Below are 7174 nucleotides of genomic sequence, written 5' to 3'. Positions count from 1 at the left end.
GAAAAGCCCTTGGGTTGAACTAGAGCAAAAAGAAAAAAAATTGCTGTGTACTAAGCTCCCTCCTCAACGCTGGTTCTCAGATCTCCACGCTGTTGATAGGACTGGAATGTGGCTGCTGCAGGCTGGAAATCCACTCAGCGCTGTGCCGCCGAGTACAGCGTTTGTAAGAGCAGCTCCTACGGCCCGTCAGCGGAAACTCGGTCTATCATTTAACCTCTGGCCTCAGTCAGTAGTTCTAAGCACCACTTGGTTTGATGGGTGGCGTCTAATTCCCATGAGGAACTATACAATTCTCCATGCGATGCTGTTTTCTCCTCCCAGCTCTGCACGACTTTTAAGACCACAGCATCCGCGCCTTAAAGTGCTGTAGGTGCCTCCTCCTCTCTGCAAAGTCGTGGCTTTCAAACACGTGTGCTGAAAGACCAAAGGAGTGGAAATGAAGAATGAATACGTTTGAGACGTCAGTTTTTCTCTGAGTTGATGCCTAAACAGTAACTTCTTCTCAAGCGAAGGGAGAAACTCACTCCTGCCTGCCGAAGCAGCCTGAGGGGTCCTTACCCTGTAAGGCCCACGTGACGCCCGATCGGTCAAGGGTAGATCACTGCGTGAAAGGAGCCGAGCTGCACGTACGGCAAAGTCTCTGTAAAACCTCAACTTTAAACAGTGTCGAGTCCAAAAGAATGTTCTTTAGGTAACTGCCTGATTTCAGCTGCTCAGAGCGGCTGTTCTGTCTTGAGATGCACGGACCTCCGAGTCTTAACACACCTTAGACAAAGGAGCAAAGGGCAGAACATGATCATCTGCGCCAAATCATCACGGCCAGAAATTCCAAACTTATTGTGGACTCCAGTTCTTGCTCGGGCCTCTTTTCCTTCCTCAACTACCTGGAAACCGTAACATCAGTTATATTCCTGGGATGGAGAGGCTTATGCACGCCTCAGGAGTGACCAGCAGGACTCACAGCTCAGCTCCTGGGCCTCAGCCAGATTTCTGCCACTTGTCCTATAAAAAGCCCCCAAGCCAGAAGGTGAATGGTACCCCCTCTCTGGGCCCCGCTCCTACCATGCAAGACCTCTGCTCACTTTCTCTTGAGCTCACACACCTAGGAACTGGTCACAAATTACTGCTTCCTAAAAACTCATCCTTGCTGTGCTTTGCGGCATGTACTCAAGTTCACAAGAACCCAGCCACCGACTCACTGGAAGTTTCTTGTGGCTGTGAGCTTCTGGCACCCCAACTCTTGCGTTCAGCCTGTCTAAGGCTGGAGAGGCCTCATCGTGCTCAAGGACCTCACTTTTCCCTGTTTCCGTATTCCCTGGAAGCCCCCACAATAAGACTAAAATTTTACAATAAAAACATCTTAACTTAGCAAGTTGCGGTGGCACACACCTGTAATCTCAGCACTCTGGGAGACAGAGGCAGGTGGATCTCTGTGAGTTTGAGGCCAGCCTGGTCTACAAAGTGAGTCCGGGACAGCCAGGGCTACACAGAGAAACCCTGTCTCAAGGAAAAAAAAAATTTAACTTCTCCCACAATCCTGCAGAGGTCAAAAGACAACTTTCAGGGGTCAGTTCTCTCTTTCCATCATGTGGGTTCTGGAGATGGCACTCAGGTTCCCAGGCCAACAGCAAGCACCTTTAACTGCTGAGCTGTCTTGTCAGATTGCTGTAGAAGTGCTCAAAGAAGCCTTCTTCGAGACCCACATACCCACACTCCTAGATGTACTGCCCTGAGTCTCTCGGTCTCTGTCTCTCCCTCTCCAGCTCCCTCTGTGTGTGTGTGTGTGTGTGTGTGTGTGTGTGTGTGTGTGTACATCTGTGAGAGCCCAGAGGGCAATCTTGAGCATCCTTTTCTACTGCTCTCTACATTTTTTCTTTTGAGGCAGTGTCTTTCACTGAACCTAAAGTTCACCAGTTTATCTAGACTGGCTGGCAAGCCAGCTCAGGGGATCCATCCTTGCCTCCTAGCTCTGAGGCTAAAGGTGAGCTCCTGTGCCCGGCTTCCATATGGTGTCAGGGACCCGAACTCAATGCCTCAGGCTTTGGCAGCAAATACTCCACCACTGAGATATTGGCCCCACCCTCCTGAGTGCCTTTTTTCACTTTTAATAAACCTCAACTATGTTCCATACTGGCTCATCCTGAAATTTTTTTTTTTCTGTGTTAAAGCCAAAGATCTAACTTTGTTGTGAGGTGAGGCCCCTAAAAGATTGAGTGAACTCCTTGGGCTACGGTAGGCAGCAGCATGGAGCTGAACTTCTGAGCCTGCCACTGCATGCCCAAAATAAATCCTTCCTCTGTCAGTTGCTTTTCTTTTTTTTAATTTTTTTTTAATTTATTACAATTTATTCACTTTGTATCTCAACTGCAGCCCCCTCCCTCATCTCTTCCCATGCCCCTTCCCCAGTCCACTAATAGGGGAGGTCTTCCTCCCCTTCCATCTGACCCTAGCTTATCAGATCTCATCAGGACTGGCTGCATTGTCTTCCTCTGTGGCCTGGTAAGACTGCTCCCCTCTCAGGGGGAGGGGATCAGAGAGCAGGCCAATCAGTTCATGTCAGAGACACTCCCTGTTCCCATTACTAGGGAACCCACTTGGAGACTGAACTGCCATGGGCTACATCTGTGCAGGGGTTCTAGGTTACCTCCATGTATGGTCCTTGGTTGGATTATCAGCCTCAGAAAAGACCCCTGTACCCAGACTTTTTGGTTCTTTTGCTCTCCTTGTGGAGCTCCTGTCCCCTCCAGGTCTTTTTATCTCCCCCTTCTTTCATAAGATTCCTTGCACTCTGCTCAAAGTTTGGCTATGAGTCTCAGCATCTGTTTTAATACCCTGCTGGGTAGAGTCTTTCAGAGGCCCTCTGTGGTATGCTCCTGTCCTGTTCCCTGTTTTCTTCATCTTCCAAGGTCTATCCCGTTTACCTTTCTAAGGATTGATCATCTTACCCAGGGTCCTCCTTCTTGCTTAGCTTCTTTAGGTGTACAGATTTTATTACTGTTGTTTAATGTACTTACTATATTTTTAAATGTGTATGTGTGCATGTGATATAACTTTATATAATAATTTGTCATGTTTTATAAAATGCATATATAATATAACACATTTGGGTATTTGCATGTGAATACAGGTGCTCATGGAGCAGATGACTGGACATCAGATCTGGAGCTGGACTTACAGGCAGTTGTAAGCTTCCTGATACTGGTGCTGGGAATCAAGTTCGGGTCTTTGCAAGGGCAGCGCGCACTTTCTTGCTGAGGCGTCTCGCCAGCCCCTGTTGTTCTGAGGCAGAGTCTGGTGAAAGGCAGAGGGAGTCAGTTCTCTTCTTCCAGCACACGGCTTCCTGGGACCCGACTGCAGTCATCAGGCTCGGCGGCAAACATCTTTGCCCGCTGGACCACCTCTCCAGCCCCACTAGCTATTTGAAATGTAAAATGAGCCAGATTGTCTACAGTTAATTGAGATTGTATAAAATCTGGAAACCTGCCTCTGAGGATGCAATATCTCCCATGACATACGTAGGTCTAATCGAAACTTTAAAAGGTGGAGATCATGGCAGAAGATCAAAGGAGGAGAAATTGGTGGTAGGCCGAGGTCAGTTCCACATCAATAGCATATAGCCGCTGCCTCCTCCTATTTCTCGATAAAAACCCATTAATTCCAACTCCCCCCTGTGCTAACATTCACTTCAAGGAAAATCTGCTCCGGCCTGCTCGCACCTACGTGCCTTTCACAGAGAGCAGGAGTGTAGCAACAGGCTGAGTGGCTGGAGTAGCTCTGCTGACTTCAGCATGTATCTGGCACCTCTGCCCCTCCTCCACCCACCTAGGCGATCCCTTCACAGCCCTGCAGAGGACTTATCTTCCCTTTACTGCCTGGGGTGGAAGAAAGATCAGATAAGGGCGCATAAAAGGTCATACAGTGACCAAACAGGGCCCAAGCATCTACCCTGGGACAGTGGCGAGAAACAGAAAGCTGTAGGGCCTCTGTTTTTCCACATGCCTTGAGCAAAAGAGTCCAGAGGGTTAGATTTTTATCTGTTTTGTATCTTCAGTAAATTCCCTAACTTAGAGGACCTGGATTTACAAGCAGAGTGCAAGGACAGAGGCCCAGGACTGAAGTGGCCATTCTAAGCTGTGAGCCTCTGATCCACTGCCACTTCCCCTTCCCTTCAGTGTGGGTAAACAGGCAGGTAAAAGGCTTCCCATAGAGCCTTTTCCATCAGCCTGGATACTTGAACCCAGGGACTCTCAAATGCTAAACAAGAAACCTTCCACCACTGAGCACCAGCCTCAGTCCTCCAATATATATGCTCTTTTTTTGGGGGGGTGGGGGTTGCAGGAGGAGAAGGGTTGAGTCAAGACAGGGTTTCTCTGTGTAGCCCTGGCTGTCCTGAAACTCACTCTGTAGACCAGGCTGGCCTCGAACTCAGCGATCCACCTGCCTCTGCCTCCCGAGTGCCGAGATGGAAGGTGCGCCATCACATCGAGCTGTTTGTTTTGTTTTTTGAAACAGAGCCCGGCTCTAAGCCATTTGCCTCAGCTTCCCCAGTGCCGAGACTGCAAATGGGGGCCACCACCCCCAGCCAACAGACATACTTTGAAGCAACAATAATTTCTTAAAGCTTTATTTCTAGTGTATGCATGTGAGTATTTTGTTTGCATGTATGTGTGTGCACCACATGTGTGTCTGGTGCCCTTGGAGGCCAGAGAGGGTGTCGGAGGCTCCCCTGGAGCCGGAGTTACATTTGGTTATGAGTAGCCACATGAGTACCGGGAATCAAACTCAGGTCGTCTGCAGGAGCAGCCAGTGGACTTAACTGCGGAGCCATCACTCCTGCTCAGCAATTTTATTAAACGAACATTTCATTTTTAATCTAAAGAAAAAATACAGCTGATGATAGCAAGTATAGGTGATCGTGTATCTGACCATTTTGTCGGTGGGAGTACTCTATAATAATGATCAAGCATAGCCTAGTAGATACAAAAACCAGTAACACAGTCACTTACTATCAAGTATCATGTGCTGTACTGTAGCTGTGTGGACTATACTTCCCCTCCCCCAACTCCACCCCCAACTAAAGGGAGTATCACTGGCTAGCTCCGAAGTTTGCTGGGAAGACTAGACTGGTCTCAAATTCACAGAGCTCCACTTGTCTCCACTGGGATTAAAGGTATGAAGCACCTTGGGAGGCAGAGGCAGGCCGATCGATGAGTTTGAGGCCAGCCTGATGTACAGAGCGAGTTCCAGGACAGCCAGAGCTATATAGAAAAAACTTGAAAAACTAAAACAAAAAACAAAGGCACGAACCACCACATCTGACCTCCTTTCTTTCTCTTGAGACACTGCCTTAGAGCCTTAAGTAGCCCAGGCTGACCATGGAACCTAATATGACCTTGAACCCCTGGTCTCCCTATTTCTACCTCCTGAGTGCTGGGATTACAAATGTGCAGCACCACATCCCGGTGGTGATGGGGATGGGATTCAGGAACTCAGGCACTCTAAACAACTGAGGTACAGCTCCAGCCCCTAAGGAAGATGCTTAGCAATGCATCACCTATCAATGCTTCCACCCCCCTTGCAGCGTCCACACTTACCCTATCCGACTTAAGCAAAGAAATTAACATCAGTCAGGTCCCAACAGCTGCCCCCCCACCGGCTCAGCTCTTCAGTTCTTCCATGACTCTCCATGGCTCCCTTTCCTTGCAGAAACATGGCCTCGGGTGTGACTTTCTTTGACGGTGTCATCAAGGTGTTTTCATGAATGGAAGCTACACAGGTCCTGAAATTCCCAGAGGAAGTGAGGCAACACAAGAAGGCAGTGCTCTTCTGCTCGAGGACAAGAAGATCATCATCCTGGAGGAAGGCATGAGGATCCTAAGAAGGGATGTAGGGCAGGCCGTGGTGCCCATACGCTACCTTTGTCAGATGCTGGCAGACAGGACTGCCTCTGTGCTCTCTATGATGCAACCTACGAGACCAAGGAGAGCAAGAAGAAGGACCTGTTGTTCATATCCTGGGCCCTTCAAGGGCAAAACAGTCTGTGCCAGCTCTGGGGACACCATTAGGAAACTGAGAGGCATCAGGCATGAAGCATGAGCAAGCTGCTAAGAGGAGGTCAGGAATCTCTGCACCCTGGCAGAAAAACTGTGCAGCAGGCAGCACTGTAATCTCCCTGGAGGGCAGGTCTATGAGCCCCCTCTAGGCTCCTCCTGAAGCAGCATGCAACTCCAGGCTTGCTCTTATGTGCTACAGGCTACCCCTTTCCCCAGAAGGCAGAGGGCAATGCCTTTACCCCAGTTTCCAAACATCTCCCCCAGACTCTCCCCCTCCCTCCATCCCTGATGGTTCTGGCTTTCACAAACTGCATTTGGTCTTCTGATTCCTCTTCGTCTGAAACAAGTCATGTTCCCTCAGGCACCCAGGTTTGGAGAGCCTGTGTTTTTTTTAAATGACACCCCCTACTCCTCCTCCCATGCTGCCAACTTCCAGCTGCAATGGTGATGGTGGCATGTGTGTCTGTTTAGCTCTGTACGTAAATTGAGCACTATTGAAATGACTCTCTTCTATGCCAGCTGGTAGCCTTTTCTTTTTCCTTGGTGTTGACCATTCATGGAAGCAGGATAGTAAGGGACCACCCATATATACTAAAAAGGCTAACAAGAAAAAAAAATGAAGTTCTCTACTGTCTCCCTGTGGACAGCCAGAGAACCCTTATCTCAAACAAAACAACAACCTAAACAAACAAACAAATAAATAAATAAAGGAGCCTGGCAATGGTGGTGCACACCTTTAATACCAGCATTTGGGAGGCAGAGGCAGGTGGAGCTCTGAGCTCAAGGCCAGCCTGGTCTACAGAGGGAGTTCCAGAACAGCCAGGGCTACACAGAGAAACCCTTGTCTTGAACCACCCACCCCACCCCCCCAAAAAGGAAAAAGTTCCAAAGAAATAGTGGCATTGGTATTCACCGATTCCCGCCTTACACGGCAGCCCACCTAGGCAGGAAGACCAAAGTACAGAAAGTTTGTCCCAGTCCTTCATGAGACTCAGTGAGGCCTCTTTCTCTTCCCAAAGTTCTCCGAGTCCTTATCAGGCCCAAATCAAAATCTGTTACTAAATATGTCATTCTCATTAATATGTAAAAGGCCACCAAGCCTGAATGTTCTCTTTCCTATA

General features: G+C 48.7%; 1 pseudogene; it reads left to right on the top strand.

Annotated features, from left to right (window-relative positions):
• The first annotated feature begins 5710 nt into the window (after positions 1-5710).
• Positions 5711-6202, top strand: LOC110547797 (cofilin-1-like; annotated as a pseudogene).
• Positions 6203-7174: the final 972 nt, after the last annotated feature.

Source organism: Meriones unguiculatus, chromosome 8 (assembly GCF_030254825.1).
Source record: "Meriones unguiculatus strain TT.TT164.6M chromosome 8, Bangor_MerUng_6.1, whole genome shotgun sequence".
In the NCBI taxonomy this organism is placed as follows: Eukaryota; Metazoa; Chordata; class Mammalia; order Rodentia; family Muridae; genus Meriones; species Meriones unguiculatus.
Note: the sequence above shows the minus strand (reverse complement) of the source record. Positions and strands in the feature narration are given on the sequence as shown.